The following is an 18,446-nucleotide window of genomic DNA, read 5'->3' as shown; positions in this document are numbered from 1 at the left end:
TTTTTCTGCAAAGGACCAGGTAGTAAATATTTTCAGTTTTGCAAACCATAGAGTCTCTGTCTCAACCTCCGAAGTCTGTCATTATAGCATGAAAGAAGCCACAGATAATGCATAAATGCATCGTTGTGCTCCAATAAAACTTGTTTTACAAAAACAGGCAGGAGGCCAGATTTGACCTGAGGGTTGTAAATTGCTGCCCCTGTTTTGGAACATAAAACTGAAATTGTCCCACCAAGCACTTGGATGTGCGCAGGAAACTCATAGACCTCTCCTGTGGTTCCAAAGGGTCCCATTCAAATGTGGAGCCATTTTAAGCACAGTTTTGATTGGTTCAGTCCACTGTCTGTCCCAGGGCAGTGTCTGGCCTCCAGAGAGGGAATCGGGGGTGGGGAAGAAGGAGACTTCGGAGGCTGTGACCAAAGTGATCCCTGGCACTGGGAGAGAGAGTCAAAGAGCCGTGTCCCAGAGTTGGAGAAAAATGGGGGAGACCATTGGAATCAATGCCTGACTTCCAAAGTGCTGGAAGACCTTGCGGGTCAAACCCCTGGATCAGAAACAAAAGATGATCCTGAGTGCCTGGGAGGGCAGAATTGATGGGCCTGGCAAGAGTCAATGGGCCCCAGCTGCGAAGCGAATTTGATGAGGCTGTTCATCCAAGAGGCGTGCACAACCAGGCCATAACCTTGAGATGGGGAGGTAAAAGAAAGAGAGCACACCACTTAGCAGTTGTTTCTCTTTCCTGCTGAGTCAATAAATGAATAAATGGACCATGAGTGGCCAAGTGGCTGATATAATTTCAGACTCCATCAAAAGGAAGATCGCAAAAGTGTATGGAGGTAGCTTCAACGTCTTTATGTTCCGCCGCGGTGAGCCCCGGCATCCTAATATCATAGTCTGAGAGGCATCTGAAAGGGGGGCAGAGGTCAGCCTGGGGATGAACATTTACTACATGTCTACTATGTGACAGGCACTGTGCAAAGTGCTTTCGATGCACCATCTAATTAAATCTGCACTTTCAACCTTATGAGCAAGGAAATATTTTTATCTATTTTACACATTTAACGAAAGAGGCTTACAAGAGTTGAAGTGATTTGCCCAAGGCCAGATAGCTAGGAAAGATTGACACCAACATATGGGATCACTCCAAAACATATGCTCTTAAGCACAATATCTGCATTTCTCCAATATCACCTGTACACAGATCACCCGGGGATATTGTTAAGGTGCAGATTCCGACTCAGCAGGTCGGAGGCGGGGCCTGAGATTTGGCATTTCCAACCAGCAACCAGGTGGTACTGATGTTCTTGGCCCAGAGACCTCACTTGGAACAGCTGGTACTATATCATAGTTTCTCTTTATGCTGGACCCCCCAAAGTTATGAAAGGGGAGGTTTACATTTTTAAGATGAGGTCACACAGCAAACAGTGGTTTGTCCTGGATTCAAGTTCACATCTGTCTGACTCCAGAGTCCATGTCTTTCAAAAATAAAGTCTACTGCTTACCCTTATGCCTGTAGCTTGACCCTCAGCTGGGGGTGATTTTGTCCCCCCAGGGAACATTAGGAAATATCTGGAGATATTTTTGGCTGGCACAACTTGGGTGGGAGGTGCTGCTGATATCTAGTGGGTAGAGGCCAGAGATGGTGCTAAGCATTCTGAAATGTACAGCATAGCCCTGTCTAAACACCTACAAAGAATTATCTGCTCCCAAATATCCCTAATGCTGAGGTTGAGAAACCCTCCTTTCTCAAGACACTGCTCAGTGTCTTTTGGTCAGAAATAGAAATCCACCCAGAACCTCTCTCTTGAGGCCACTTCGTGTGCTTAATTTAGAGTTAGTGGATATTTCAACCAATTCCACTAAAAAATGGCCATGAATAAATAAGAGCTGTAACTACCAAAAAAGTCCATTATGCAATCAATAGGTGGAACTTTCCACTACTTTGAGATGAGGACTTGATGTTTACAACTCTGTAATATCCTTGTGCCTCAGCAGATGGAAACCAATCAAGTCCAGAAATCATTGTCTTAATTTTAGTCATTAACATGCCTGGCCGCACGCTGTTTATTGGCGTCTTTTGCTGTTTATGTTGCATGCTCCGTTTTCTCTGATGGTAGCTTTTGCCTTCACCCCATTTCTGAGGGAGATAGCATTGACTCTGATCCAAGCCTGGGGAAAGCTAGGATCTGGCATTGATCACCAACACCAATATCTCCATTCCATTCCTCCTTGATCAATTCTTGGAAGAACATATCTAATAATACATGACTATTGATGAGGCTTGATTTGCCTGAGAGGGATTGTTTCCCCCTTCTTACTCGAGCTCATTTAAGATGTTTCTTTGGCTTGTGGAAAATGCTGATTGGGGTTTCATTGTTGCGAGGTGACGGGATATGCCTGAAAAGAGAAGTGGTTCTCTGAAGAATGAAGAAACAGTATGATAGATAATTATCTCCTATGCATTCAGCTCTTTACAGTTTACAAAGCACCTGAATGTAACTTGGGCTGCATGATGCTCTGTATTGAATATAGGTAAGGAAGTGACATCTACTGTAGAGTTGAGGGGCTGACTCCAGGATGTACTCACTGGTGCCTGGGGAATCTGAACAGATGTGGGATCCATTTCTTATGTCTTGCATTGGGTGTGGTTCTCATTCTCACATCTGTGCTGTTTCTCCCTGGCTTTGCCTATCTGCATAGCTGTTGGCATACAGTCATTTTAATCACCGGTGGCCTGGATGGCTTTATTCAAGGGGTGATCCGATTTTCCAACTCCTGTATTTGTATTTGTATTTGTATTTGTGTTGCTGTGTCTGCAACCCAAGTAGAGTCTCTCCTGGGACTGCTGTGAACATACATGGATGCTACGCCAGGTTAAGGCCTAATGTCCCCCAGGGGGTTGTCACATTGGCAGTAGTGGTCGTATCTCATTCCTGGGCATGGTCAATGTGACTTATGACCTGACGGTGAGGAAGTGGGACATACGACGAGCATGTTTTTGTGGAGAGGAGACAGGAAGGACTTTGAGGCCCAGGCAGGGGCATTAAAATAGTTTGGCTAGTAGAGTATACGGCAGATGCCTGGGTAGAGAGAATTGGGGGCACAGGGAGGATGGGGTGAGGGTGAGAAAGCATCAAAACAGAGGAGACCTCCCAGGTTGGCATATTGCACAAGCTGTCACTCAATAGTTGTAAGGATAAGAAAGTGAACTGATGTTTATTAAGCACTTCTTATAGTCTATGCAATGTGTCAAACACTTCCTCTCACCAGTGACTCTTCAGCTAGTCCTATAGCACAGCAATGCTATTATTATTCTCACTTTGCAGATGAGAAACCTGAGGGTCAAGTGCGTGGCAAGACTTGCTTGGGGTCACACTGCACACGGTGGAGCTGGGTTGCAAGCTTATGTCTGTGTGAATTGAAGGCCCATGTTGATAAGATCTGCTGCATACTGCCCAAGTCATGAATTTAGGGCAGGAAGAGTTTAAAGTTGAAGTATTTATGTGGTGACTTCTAAGTTCCGAGGACTGCATGAGGTATTTGGGATATAAGGCTGAGTACAACCTTATCATAAAGAGATCAGTATAGTAGGGAATTAGACATTAGCAAATAATTACAATCTGATGGGGTATCTGTCTATCCTAGTGGCTTGTACAAATGCTGGGAGCATAGAAGGGAAAGAAACTAATTCTCTCAGAGGGAACCAGAGAGCACATCATACAGGAGGTGATTATGGAATGGGGTCTTGATGGATGAGTAGAAGTTCGCTTGTCAGAGAAGGGAGAAGGCAGAGGAGAACATTCCAGATGAAGGAATGGTAGATTCAAAGGCACAGAGGCATCAAAGAACATGGCATGTTTGGGAGCTCGGGAAAACTCTGGGAATTACTGATGTGGGGTGCAAGGTGTGGGCAGCAAAAAGAAAGGGGGAATTGGGACAGAGACTGTGAAGGACCTGATATGCTAAACAACACAGTTGGGACTGTGGGAACTGAGGAGACACTGAAGACTTTTCAGCAGAGGAGTGACATTATCAGGGTAAAGAGATTCCTCCTTGGAGGCTTTGTGGAATACAATTGGAGAGTGGGCTAGACTGATGAGAGGAACATCAGTTTAAAACCGTGTGAATCCTGGCCAGGCATGGTGGCTCATGCTTGTAATCCCAGCACTTTGGGAGGCCAAGGCAGGTGGATTACCTGAGGTCAGGAGTTCGAGACCAGCCCTGCCAACATGGCGAAACCTTGTCTGTACTGAAAATACAAAAATTAGCAGGGTGTGGTGGTGCACGCCTGTAGTCCCATTTACTTGGGAGGCTGAGGATTGCTTGAATCCAGGTGGCAGAGGTTGCATTGAGCTGAGATTGCATCACTGCACTCCAGCCTGAGCAACAGAGCAAGACTTTGTCTCAAAAAAAAGAGAACTATATGAATCCTTAGGAAATTACGATGAAGACTGAATTCATAAAAAGAACGGAGAGCAGAGGAAAGATGCAAGAGATTGCATTGATGAGACACCTGAAGCCTAGAGAAGGGATCCAGGGTAAGCTATAAATTGTTCCCACACTAAACTTCTTTGGAGACAAAATCCAGTGGCCACTTGAGAAGTTGCAAAGTCCATTTTCCCTATTTCTGCAATCACATGGGCTAGTGGGCTGAGAAGAAATATGAGCTGCATTTCCATTTAAATTGAAATAAGACATGTCAAAGGTGGCTTAGTAATTACCAGCTGGAACAATGGCAGTATGATGTGGGAAGTGTAGTGTCAGTATATGCAGTGCAGATAATTTTTGCAGTCGAGACTTAATTATGTTGATATAATTATTCCCCTGTCAGGAAAATTGGGTGGCACAGATATGTCATATTTGTGTTTTGAGCAGAAAAATGAAATGCCTTTTTTCTTTATTCAGAGAGCAGTTGGGTGGGTGACTCTGGGAAGCTGGGATTGGGGTGTTTGGAGTTTACTCCAGGTCAGGATGTCTGTTTGCATCTGGGGGTTTTATGAATCCCCTGCTCAGTTGGTATCAACTTTGAGAAGGTTGTTGGGGTCCCATGATGGCTCTTCTTTGCCCTTTTCTGAGAATGCTGCATCAGAAGTCACAGGCTGGAGAGGATTTTTAGGGCTGGCAAAGCTAGGAGCTCTGGATAGCAAGAGCTTTAAGGAACTTTAGAGAGATTTCTTTTTAAATTTTTTATTTGCAAACCTTGCGACTGAAAAACCCAAGAGAGAGTTATGTGCCTCGAAGCCTGATCCCCCCTCCCTTTCTCTTCCCCTTCTCCATCCCAATGCCCCAAGAGAGCTTTAGCCACATTCTCCATCCCTGTGTGATAGGGTCTTGAGGAGTTTGTGCTGTCCACTCCTCCCCACACATCAGGGACTCCACGAATCAAGTACAAAACCCCTTCCTCACCACTGAAGCTCCAGTCCTTGGCACTCTGGTTACTCAAGTAGCTGTAATGATTTCCAGGCAGAAATGATCCATCTAAAGTGGATGAAATGGAGAGAGAGGTGCACTTGTTAAAGAGAGAGAGGACAGGGGTAGGAAACACCCAGGTTCTGGTTTTTTCTCTGCAGCCCCATGACTGTGCAGTCTTTACCAGCTGGCTTCCTGCTCTAAGCCTCCGTTTTGGCCCCTGGTGTCTGGCATGTGTGTCCACAGATGCTCATGGGATGTGCGAATGCACACAGCAGTGCAGCCGACTTAGACGTTCTGCAGGCAAACTCTTCATCATGTACATTTTAAACAGCTCAAGTTGCCTAAATGTTAACTTTCCAGAAAGCTATAAAGACCCTCAGGCAACAGCTGAGGGCATTTTAAAACCATGGGGTTGAAAAATAAGAAAAGAAAGGAAAGACCAGAAGCAGGTGCCTGGAGCAGCGAGCCCTTCTGCCTCAAGATAAGGGAGAATCCTGGCAGGGAAGGCTGGATGGTGTACAGTTCCACAGAGTCCCCTACTTGGCTGCAGAGTCAACTCCATTCTGCCTTTAATATACAGGTGTTTTACCTGAGCGTGAGTCAAATAGATGTATCTATACACATATGCAGAAATGAACACTGGATGGAAATACATCAACATATTCATGAAAAGCGATTGTCCCCAAATAACAGACTTAAGGATGATTTTCAAAGTTTTCTTTTGTCACTTTTTAAATGTTCTGCATTCTCTATAGTGAATGCTATTAGAAACAGAAAAGCAAAGCAATGGTGTTTAAAAGAGAAAGAAAAGAGCACGTGGTGTTGTATTAGTTTTTAGGGCAGCTATAACAAAGTGCCACCGACTGCATGGCTTAAGACAACAGAAAGGTATTGTCCTGCAGTTCTGGAGGCTGGAAGTCCAAAAACCAAGGTGTCAGCAGGGCCATCCTCTCTCCAAAGGCTCTAGGAAAGAAACTGTTCCATGCCTGTCTCCTAGCTGCTGGTGGTTAACTGGAAAATATTGATGTTCCTTGGCTTCTAGATACATCGCTCTAATCGTCAATCTTTATGTGACATTCTCCCTGTGTCCTCCCATTCTCTTCCCTCTAAGTGTATCTCTGTGTCCAAGTTTCCCGTCCTTAGAAGGACACTGGTCATATTGGATTAGGACCCATCCAGATGACTTCGTTTTGACTTGATTACCTCTGTGGAGACCTCATCTCTAAGTACAGTTACATTCTGAAGTTGGGGATTAAGACTTCAACCTGTCTTTTCCGGGGACGTGATTCAACTCATAAACAGATGTGTTTCTCGAGATGAGAAGTTCTTCCTTCGTAGGTATGGGAGTCAGTTGAGATGGGACACATGTGAAGATCTTTTGATGTTACTGTGACAGCCAGCCTCCCAAGATGGTTCTCAGTGATCTGCGTCTCTGGCATTCACACCCCGGTGTTGTCACCTCCCATACTGCATCAGAGTTGGTCTGTGTGACATATTGATTACATCAATGGTAATAGGTCACCCCTTCTGAGACTAGGCTATAAAAGACATTTGGTGGCAGGAAGATCACTTGAGGCCAGGAAGTCAAGACCAGTTTGGACAACACTATGAGACCCCATCTCTACAAAAAAAATTGAAAAAAAAAAAAAGCCTGGTGTGATGGTGCATACCTGTAGTCCCAGGTATTCAGGAGGCTGAGGCAGGAGGCTCATGTGGGATCAGGAGTTTGTGGTTGCAGTGAGCCATCATGGTGCCACAGCACTCCAGCCTGGGCAACAGAGTGAGACCTTGTGTCTAAAGAATGATAATAAAACTATATAATAAATGACATTTGGCTTCTGCCTTGTTCCCTCTTGGATCACTTGCTATGGGAAAACCATCTACTGTGTTATGAGGACACTGAAGCAGCTCAGCGGGTGTATTAGTCCGTTCTTGCATTGCTATAATGAACTACCTGAAACTGGATAATTTATAAAGAAAAGAGGTTGAATTGGCTCATAGTTCTGAGGCTATACAGGAAGCATGGCTAAGGAGGCCTCAGGAAACACAATCATGGCAGAAGTCGAAGGGGAAGCAGGCAGGCCCTACATGGCTTGAGCAGGAGGAAGAGAGAGAAGGGAGAGGTGCTACACACTTTTAAACAACCAGATCTTGTGAGAACTCATTCGCTATCATGAGAGCAGCAAGGGGAAAATCCACCCCCATGATCCAGTCACCTCCCACCAGGCCAGCCCCTCCTCCAACACTGGGGATTACAATTCAACATGAGATTTGAGCAGGGACACAAATCCAAACCACATCAGTGGGAGATCTATGAGGCAGAGAACTGAGCCTTCCTGCCAACAGCTAGTGAGGAAGTGAGGCCTCCAGCCAGTAGCCACATCAGTGAGCCTGCTTGGAAGGGCACCCTCCAGCTGCAGTCAAGCCTGCAGACAACCAAAGCCCTGGCTGGCATTTCGATAGATCCTATCTTTATTCCCTATCGCTGCTGCAACAAGCAGCCACTAACACAGTATCTTTTTTTTTTTTTTTTTTTAAATTATTATACTTTGAGTTCTAGGGTACATGTGCATAACGTGCAGGTTTGTTACATATGTATACTTATGCCATGTTGGTGTGCTGCCCCATCAACTCGTCAGCACCCATCAACTCGTCATTTACATCAGGTATAACTCCCAATGCAATCCCTCCCCCCTCCCCGCTCCCCATGATAGGCCCCGGTGTGTGATGTTCCCCTTCCCGAGTCCAAGTGATCTCATTGTTCAGTTCCCACCTATGAGTGAGAACATGCGGTGTTTGGTTTTGTGTTCTTGTGATAGTTTGCTAAGAATGATGGTTTCTAGCTGCATCTATGTCCCTACAAAGGACACAAACTCATCCTTTTTTACGGCTGCATAGTATTCCATGGTGTATATGTGCCACATTTTCTTAATCCAGTCTGTCACTGATGGACATTTGGGTTGATTCCAAGTCTTTGCTATTGTGAATAGTGCCGCAATAAACATACGTGTGCATGTGTCTTTATAGCAGCATGATTTATAATCCTTTGAGTATATACCCAGTAATGGGATGGCTGGGTCATATGGTACATCTAGTTCTAGATCCTTGAAGAATCGCCATACTGTTTTCCATAATGGTTGAACTAATTTACAATCCCACCAACAGTGTAAAAGCTAACACAGTATCTTAAAACAACACAGATTTATTCTTTTAGAGTTCTAGAGATCAGATGTCCAAGATGAGTCCAAAGGCATTAAAAATTAAGGTATCATCAGGATTGGTGCCTTCTGGAGTCCCCAGGGGATAATCTGTTCCAGCCTCTTATAGCTTCTAGAGTCTGCCAGCATTTATTGGCTCCTGGGTGCACCACTCCAATCCCTGCTTCCATCTCCACATTGCTGCTCTCTGCCCCACCGATCCCCTTGCCTCCATCTTCAAAGACCCTTATGATTGATTATATTAGGGCCTACCTGGAGAATCCAGGATAATCTCCCTCTACCTCAAGATCCTTAACATAATCATATCTGCAAGATGCCTTTTGCCATATAAGGGAACATATTTACATGTTGCCGGATTAGATCATGGACATCTTTGGGAGGCCTTTATTCATGCTGCCAAGTACCTTGAACCAGAACCACCCAGAGAAGCCACTCCTGAATTCTCAACCCACAGAAACCATGAGAGATAATACATGATATTGGATATTTCAAAACTCTAAGTGTTTGGGTAACTTAGTATACAGCAATATGTAACTAGTACAGAATAGGGATCTGTAATCCTGCACTTGATTCTGTAGCCCTTGAAAATAATAATTCTGGTGGCTGAGCACAATGGTTCACACCTCTAATCCCAACAGTGGGAGGCAGAGATGGGAGGATCACTTGAGGGCCAGAGTTCAAGTTCAGCCAGGGCAACATAGTGAGACCCCATCTCAAAAAACAAAAAACAAAGCGCACACACACACACACAAAAAAAAAAACTTAAGTGGATGTGGTGATGTGCACCTGTGTCCTAGCTACTGAGTAGGCTGAGGCAGGAGGATCATCAGAGCCCAGGAGTTCGAGGCTGCAGTGAGCTATGATCACACCACTGCACTCTAGCTTGAGTGACAGGGCGAAACTCTGTCTCTAAAATTAAAAAAAAAAAAAAAAAAATCGTAATTCTGGATGTCTTATAACTTTTTCCTCAAAATATGGACATGGAAAAGTGTGCAAATCACATAAGTGAACAGTCTGATGAATTTGTACGGACTGAAAACACTGTTGTCTATCTTAAATAATGAAGCCTGGAGTGATCCTGGATGCTTTAGAGCTCTGAACCAGCCATTGCCCATTCACTTTCAGATCTACTCCTACCCCTTCTCTGCTCTGCTGTGGAATTACAGAAAATGACATTTCCTGGTTTCCTTGACTTCTGGTAGGTTCTGCCAATGAAAGGCAGTGACGGACAACTGAAGGTCAAAAGGAAGGGAGAAGACAGGATATCTTTCTTTGACACTGCCTTGAGGCATCCATGGAAGCAGCAGTACCTCCTTTTAATCCAGATTTTATCAAGGACTCTCCTCCTTCCTCCATGAAGCCTATTTCCTCCGGGCAGCACTATTGAGGTCTCGCTTCCCAATGGATGGCCCAACTCCTTGACTTTTTTGTCCAGCCCTAGGTTGGCAGTGCCTTCCTGCTGTTGCTAATTTCTCCTGGCTTCTCAATTTTTCCATCACCTGGGTCACACATTTTCTGTATTAAATTCCCTTGGCTGAATGACCTAGAGTGGTTTCTGTTTTCCCAAAGCATTCTGTAAAATCCTTCCAACTACAACAAAACAAGTGATAGATTCTTAGACGTCATTTTCTGAAAAATGAAGTCATCCTCACTAAACACCAGCAGCCCTCGTATTTTCCGTGTCTTTACTGAGAAAGAAGGAAATAGGAACCTGTGGACCAAGTACGTGCTACTGATGTAGGTAGATGAGGTGTACACAATTTTACGTTATTTCATTTGTTCCTTGTAACACCTTTTGTCAAGGAATAATGTCGTACTGCCATTTTAACAGATGAGGAACTGAAGGTGCGAAAGGATTAGTAACTCTTCGGTTTTCGCGTAGCTGCTTCAGGGCTCATCTTGTTCCAAAGCCAGTTCTGTTCCTGCTATTTGTGATGTTGTTAGCAGTTTGCATCTCTCCCTCTCCCCACTCACTAGGGTCTCCCTGGAAGTGTGATTAGCTTCAGCTTCACTCAGATCCACAGAATACTCACCAATCTTTAAGGAGAAATAAACTTGCGAACCAACTAACTAATATAAATATCTTCTTTGAGGATATGAAAACCATTTCTAGGAGGATTGGGATCATTTAAAAATGTGGCAGAGGCTGAGTGCAGTGGCTTATGCCTGTAATCCCAATACTTTGGGAGGCCAAGGAGGGAGGACACTTGACACCAGGAGTTTGAGACCAACCTGGGGAATATAGCAGAACCCTGTTTCTGCAAATACTACTACTACTTCTACTACTAATAAAATATCTGGGCATGGTGGTGCATGCCTGTAGTCCCAGATACTCAGGAGACTGAGGTTGGGAGGATCACTTGAGCCCAGGAGTTCAAGGTTACAGTGAGCTATGACTGCACCACTGCACTCTCCAGTCTGGGCGAGAGAATGAGACCCCCCATCTCTTTAAAAAAAAAAAAAAAAAAAAAAAGTGTAGCAGAATTGAAAGTTCTGACCGATGCTGGCAGATGAAGCACAGGACAGCACTGGAATGACACACTTGGCTTGGTGAGTTGAGAGAATGGATTCTAGTCCCTGATTGCTTGGGTCTCTGCTGTGATTGATCAGACATGCCTGCCACGTATGAAGAAAAGGACAGGAGGTATTGTTGGGTATTTGCTGACCCTTTAGAAATTACGAAGGCCCCAACTTTAATCTGTCACTTTCTAGCTGTATGAATTTGGTACCTTTGATGGGTCTCTCTGTGTCTATTATCACATCATAAAATAGAATAATACTGGGATGGGTGGATCACTTGAGGTCATGAGTTAGAGACAAGTCTGGCCAACATGGTGGAATCCTGTCTCTACTAAAAATACAAAAATTAGCCAGGTATAATGGCAGGTGCCTGTAATCCCAGCTACTTGGGGGGCTGAGGCAGGAGAATTGCTTGAACCTGGGAGGTGGCAGTTGCAGTGAGCTGAGATCATGCCACCGCACTCCAGCCTAGGTGACAGAGCAAGATTCCCTCAAAAAAAAAAAAAAAAAAAAAAAAAGAATAATGTAACAAATCTTCAGGATAATTATGAGGAAAGAACCCTGTAGAGTGATGACCAACTTCTCCTCCGTCCTTATTCTTGCTGGAGACTGGGCATACATTTGCGTTTTCTTAGGGCCACTCCCACTGTTTCCTTTCCCAAAGTGGAGCTTAACACCACCTGCTGATGCTTACTCTATTACCAATGTAGCCTTTGAGCTCTTGATGGAACACAATTCACAGGGCATTATTATTATTATTATTATTATTATTTTGAGATGGAGTCTTGCTCTGTCACTCAGGCTGGAGTGCAGTGGTGCAATCTCAGCTCAATGCAACCTCCGCCTCCTGGGTTCAAGCAATTCTCCTGCCTCAGCCTCCTGAGTAGCTGGGACTACAGGTGTGCGCCACCACACTCGGCTAAATTTTTTGTATTTTTATTACAGCCGGGGTTTCACCATGTTGGTCAGGCTGGTTTCGAACTCCTAACCTCAAATGATCCACTCACCTCGGCCTCCCAAAGTGCTGGGATTAGAGGCATGAGCCACCCTGACCGGCCCACAGGGCTTTTATTCCCCCACTTCACACCCTCCAGCCTCAGCCTCATTTCTCCCAGGCAAGTGACCCTCGAACGATTTGAAGGAAGCAATGGCAGTTCCTCGTAGCCTTTCTTTCTGGGAAAGATTCCCTCACCTGCAAATACATAGGCATCATCGGATGAAACAGGAACAATTAGAAGCAAAGCTGGAAAGAGCCATGGACTGCAGTCAGGAGACTTGAGCTTAGCTCTAGATCTTGCCTTGGTTGTGTGTCCCTAGGCAAGTGGGTTAACCTCTCTGAGCCTCAGTCTGCTCATCTGTAAAATGGACATGACAAGGTGGTGAAGATTACCTCTCAGCACGGAGCAGGTGGATAAGGAGATTGTTCACTGTAGCATCAGAGAGGAATAAAGTATATATTTTTAACTTGCCTACTATAAACATAATTCTTATTCTTTACAGCAAATCTTGAGGAGTGCTAAAAGGAATGTAAAAATTGCCTGATATCTTACCACACAGAGATAATAGCCATTGCTACCACTTTGTTGCAATAATCTCAGCTCACTTTTTGTGTTTCTATAGCACTTGACTCTGGGGGTTTCGATAAAGATTAAATGAGATAAGATATTTTGAACATTTAGCAGAGTGCCTGTGTTTGCAAGAAATATACATAAATGTATTCACTTATTTATTAGTTTAACACGTATTTATTATGTTCAAGGTTTGTTAAACATTTAAGGATATGAAACTACTTGATTATTTTCATCAAGTTTCAGGATATACCCTGATCTATAGGATAAAGTACATATTACAGGCAAAATTCAACTCCATTTGATTTTCAGGTTGAAGCCAGAAAGGATGGCTGATTGCTAATTCTAATCAGTAACCAGATTCTAATAAATACATCCTTAATATTGGTTAGGTAAGCTATGTGCCAGATGCTGGAAATATTTGGGTGTGTATCTACACATGTACATATTGTGCACACATGTTCACATATGTACATGTTTATATATATAATAGCATATGTGTGTGTAATTCTTTTCAGCACCAGGCTCTGTAACATTTTCTTCTTGTCTTTACCAAATTAGAAGAAAGCAACAAGATAGGTTTTCATCAAGTTTCAAAAGTGTTTTGAGATAGTCTGATCTATAGTGTAAATTGTGTGGCACAGGTGAAATTAACTTTGGGGGGCCTTGGGAGACACCTCAGGAGGTTTGAGAGGCAACCTCTAGAGGTGCAGAAATTAACAAATGAGAGTCTTGTCCATTTGCAGAGAGGAGAGGGGTCCTCTGAAGATTGAGATGCTCTGGACAGAGAAAACAAACAACAAACAGCAGTTTTAAATATTAGCCTCTAATTGAACATCACAAGAGGAGATGACTTTAATTGCAGCCATTAATTATCACATGAACTGCTTCTCACATGAGCAACTCTTTGATATGTTCCAGAGGGAGTAGCCTGGGGGTTTAACAAGAATCATGGTTCTCTCAAGTGATGCTGGGCAGGTCAGCAAGTATGCATGTTATCTACATAGTACATGTTATTGTACTGATCTCTGTGTACACGATATATATATCCTCCATATATTCTGTATGTATCATGTATATTATGCATGCATTATTTAGAATGTATAATACCTCTATCCTTCCCTAATTCGCCACTAATAGTCATACAATAGCACCATTCATTTCATCCCCAAACATGTATCGAGTGCCTCCTGTGTTCCAGACACCGGTAATACAGATAGAGATTAGATCCCTGCAAGAACATAAGCTCTGTGGAAATGAGGACTTTATTTGTATTGCCAGCGCCTAGATCAGTGCTGCACCTCGTAGGTGCTCAACAAATGTTTATTAAATGTATGTATGTATGAATGAATAATATATGAATATATAATATATACCAGGAGGTGTGGATGATGTGTGTCTACAGTGTGTACACCATTATATTGTAGTTTTAGATTACCCCGGGACTGTGGTGTATATCTTAAAGGATTTCTGCTGTCTATGCATCTAACTATCTAAATCATTTTGTATCCTAATTATCCCCCACCTTCCAATTTCTCTCCATGCTTCAAATCTCTGAAGAGAGCTAATAACAGAGAGGACCAAGCTCACACCCAACCTCAGAACACAACCCCATTTGCATGAAGCAGCCCTGAGCCAAGCCCAAGCGAGCGTGATTGTCAGATGCTGTCGTTGCCTCCTGCCCACTTCCTGTTTCATGAGAGGGGCACTGACTCACTTCCCCTTCTGCCTGTGCATCCCTTCCGTGTCTCCGGAGGGGTCTCTGGCTGGTGCCTTGTTTTATCTGCCCCAGGAAGACCGTTTGGGGGCACTGTACTTGTTTAGCCTAATGAAATGGTCTCTGCAATCAGCAGACTCCATTTGGTTTTTGTGTTGAAGCAGGAAAGATTTGCTGATTGCTGATTACACCAACACTAAATTTCTCCAAGCTTTCTCCTCGGAGTGCACCCACTGAGTCTGATGCTTCCCTAGCAGATGGAGGAGGGGATGCAGAGGGTGGCAAGGGGGCAACGGTGGAGGGTGGAAGGTAGTGGCAGGTCCCCAAACCCTGTTATTGGTCCACATACTCTGGCCTAACTAATGATGGCTTTCTGGTTCTCACCTCTTCTTGCTGTGTCTAAGCCAACTCACCTTCTATGCAGCCCTTGTTTTTTTCATGTCTTGTCTCTGCAGGATAGTGAAAAATCTTCAGAGCCAGAGTCCTGCATTCCGATGCTTTTGTTTGCTTTGTGACTTTGGCAGATCTCCTCAGTGAACTGGGGATGACACTGTTCTTCCTGATGCTTCTTCTCCTATGAGAATTAAAGGATAGCTATGCCACTGTTGGTCAGGTTTCCACTCTGTCAAGCTCATTTACTCCTCGCAAGAGCCCTGTGAGGGAGGGTCTGCTACTGGCTCCATTTCCCCAGTGAGACAACTGAGGTCAGAGAGGTTAAGTAACTTGCTGGAAGTCACACAGCCAGTGAGCAGCAGAGTTGCGATTTGAACCCCGGCAGCTCGGCTCCAGAGCCTACTTTCACTTTTATGATATTGTGGATTTGACTCATTTTAGACTCCTATTTCTTCTGCCCATTTCCTTAGTCCCAGCCCAGGCCCACCCATCCCTGAGACACAGTGCCTCCTTCTGTCTGTCTCCTCTACCCTCCAGGAAGCTCCCTGAGGATGTGGACTGTACAGCTTGCTGCTCCTGCATGACACTGACACGGGCAAGATTCAGCTAAGCAAAACGAGGAAGGGGCGTCTGTACCCTTTTCTCGTATCTCAGCACATGTGACCTAAAGGGTTCCCACTTAAGAACCCAAGACCTGGGTGCACATCTCAGCTTTGTGGTCTCCCAGCGGTGTGACCTCAGACAGGTCATTGGGTTAGACATTCATTGAACCAATGCTTATAGGATTCACTGTACTTAACACGTAACCCACAATGGCCCAGACGTGTGGACGTGGGATAGAATCTAAGACAGCAATACAGATTTTTCTGCCTCTGTGTCTTACAAAGACACAGGTGCCATATCTGGGAGAAAGTGGCTAATGCCCAGTGACACCATCGTCCTGGCCCATTAGAAAAGAGTGGAGCCAGCTGGGCATGGTGGCTCACGCCTGTAATCCCAGCACTTTGGGAGGCCGAGGTGGGCGGATCACGAGGTCAGGAGATCAAGACCATCCTGGCTAACAAGGTGAAACCCTGTCTCTACTAAAAATACAAAAAAAAAAAAAAAAAGCCAGGCGTGGTGGCAGGCGCCTGTAGTCCCAGCGACTCGGGAGGCTGAGGCAGGAGAATAGCGTGAACCTGGGAGGCAGAGCTTGCAATGAGCCAAAATTGTGCCATTGCCCTCCAGCCTGGGCTACAGAGCAAGACTCCGTCTCAAAAAAAAAAAAAAAAAAAAAAAAAAAAAGGAAAAGAGTGGAGCCTGGGCAGATGCTCCCAGAAGCTGCTGGGATTTTGCACCTAGCCATTTTCTAGGTGCGTTTATGAGCTGACATGCTGATGTCCTGGGGTGAGCACCCCCTCCTTCACAGTCCCTCAGTGTCCTTTATTTCCTCTGACAACCTGGAGGCCTGAACCTCGGGTTGTCTCTCACCTTGTCAAGGCTGAGATGGGGATTTCACAGTTGGTGGCTTCAATCAACTGGGATGGACTGGCAGCCCCTTCTCATGCCACCACCGTGGCATCCTTCCCGCCACCCCTTCTCCCTCTCATCAGCTCAGCCTGGCCCTTAGGCTTACTCAGTCTTTGCCTGCTGCCTCCCTCTCTTTAAAATCAGAAAACATTGGAAAGGCACAGACGTACAATAATGTGAACGGGCAGGCCGATCTGCAGAGCTGTGTGTCCCTGCAATGGTCCTCGCTGACTTCTTTTGGGGAATGCAATCAGAGCCACAGAAAGAGCACTGGACTTGGAGCCACCAAGTCCAGGGTTCAGATCCCAGCTCTGCGCCTTTCCTGAGTGACCTCGCTGAGTGACCTTGCTGGCTTTAATTTCCTCATCTGCAAAATAAAGAAAAATGAGGCCGGGTGCGGTGGTTTATGCCTGTAATTCCAGCACTTTGGGAGGCCAAGGTGGGCGGATCACTTGAGGTCAGGAGTTCAAGACCAGCCCAGCCAAAATGGTGAAACCCCGTCTCTGCTAAAAAAAAAAAAAAAATACATAAATTAACTAGGCGTGGTGGTGGGTGCCTGTAATCCCATCTACTTGGGAGGCTGACGCAGGAGAATTGCTTGGACCCGGGAGGGGGGAGGTTGCAGTGAGCTGAGATCGCACCACTGCACTCCAGCCTGCGCAACAGAGCAAGACTCTGTCTCAAAAAAAAAAAAAAAAAAAAAGAGAGAAAAAGAGAAACATGACTCTAGGCTAGAGAGGGGCTGTGAGCCATTCATTTTCACTCACCTACTCAGTTCCATGGGGAGCTGGGAATTGTACTTTGACCCCACATCCTCAAATTTCTTCCCTCCCACTGTCCTCAGTTGGTATGTGTGTTCCTTTATACAGCAGTCCAAAAATAAACTTTACATAATTAGAGCCTCTTACAAGAAAAATCCCATCTATAACCCCGCTTCGCCCCATCCGTAAATATTCTCAATTCTCCGTGTTATTTGCATAGATTTGGGCATGATACTGTTTGGATCTATTCCGTTTGCTTCATGTTATTTCACAGAAGCACTCCGTGCTGCCACAATTCTTATTTCTAATGTTAATGTCTGCCTAAGAGCCTCAAAGTGACACACTGTGATTTCTCTAACCATTCCCAATTGCTGGGTGATGAGGCAGATCCCAGCCTCTCCTTGTCGTCGGTAGCACCGCTGCAAACATCCTCGGGCATAGAGCTGTGTTCTGCCTCTTGATTTATCCCCCATAAGATGAATTACCAGGAGGTTAGATTCTGGGTCTCACCTAGGGTTTCAGACTCAGCACCGTGGACATTCAGGCCAGATAATTCTTTGTGGGATTGTCCTGTGCCTCATAGGATGTTGAACAGCATCTCTGGCCTCTACCCACCAGATGCCGGCAGCATTTCTCCAAGTTGTGACTGCCAGAAATGTCTCCAGATATGGCCAAATGTCCCCTGGGGGGCAAACTAACCGTCAGGTGACAATCATTGTATGTTAAAGGGTAGCAATGAGTAGGTTACAAATTAAAGTCAGAGATTTTCCCAAAAGTCCAGATAAAATCCGATTAGAAAGGTACCAGAAAGTACTGATCACCAAGATGAACCCCGAGAGGGGAGTCAGAGGCACTGAGCTTGAGTTCCAGCTCCGCCATGAAGTCTTTACTTCTTAAGGCCTCAGTTCCTCATCTGTGAAATGGGAACAAGAATAGAGACTCACCTGCGGGGCCTGCGAGGCATGAGTGAGATCCTGGCTGCAAAACACTCAGCACAGCTCTGGCCACAGAAAGAGCTCCACAAATGCCCATTGTGCTTGCCTGTTCTAGAGGGAGCCCGGCTAGGTTTTTCATCTTTGCTTTTGCTGCTGTGAGGACAGCAAGGTGCGGGTGTCTAGGGGACGTACTTGAAAGAAAACCATCTTTGTTATACTCTCCCCATGACCTCCTGCACCAGATTTATCCCTGGGGCTCAGCTTCCTAAACCAGACTCCATGACCCTTCTTGGTTTTTACATTTACTCATCCATCCGAGATGGGCTGAGTATCCGCTGCGTATGGTGGTGCAGATTCAGAGCATGGCCCTGGGGTCAGATGCACTGGGAGCAGCACTCCCTGCACAGGTGAGC

At 45.1% G+C, this 18,446-nt stretch overlaps 1 protein-coding gene across 2 annotated transcripts in view; it reads left to right on the top strand.

Moving 5' to 3' along the window:
- The window catches only part of MYO18B (myosin XVIIIB), a 300,206-nt gene that overhangs the window by 241,755 nt on the left and 40,005 nt on the right, over positions 1-18,446 (top strand). The window lies entirely within an intron of this gene.

The sequence above is a fragment of the Macaca thibetana genome, chromosome 10 (genome assembly GCF_024542745.1).
Source record: "Macaca thibetana thibetana isolate TM-01 chromosome 10, ASM2454274v1, whole genome shotgun sequence".
Taxonomy (NCBI): domain Eukaryota; kingdom Metazoa; phylum Chordata; class Mammalia; order Primates; family Cercopithecidae; genus Macaca; species Macaca thibetana.
This window is presented reverse-complemented; position numbering and strand designations above follow the sequence as displayed.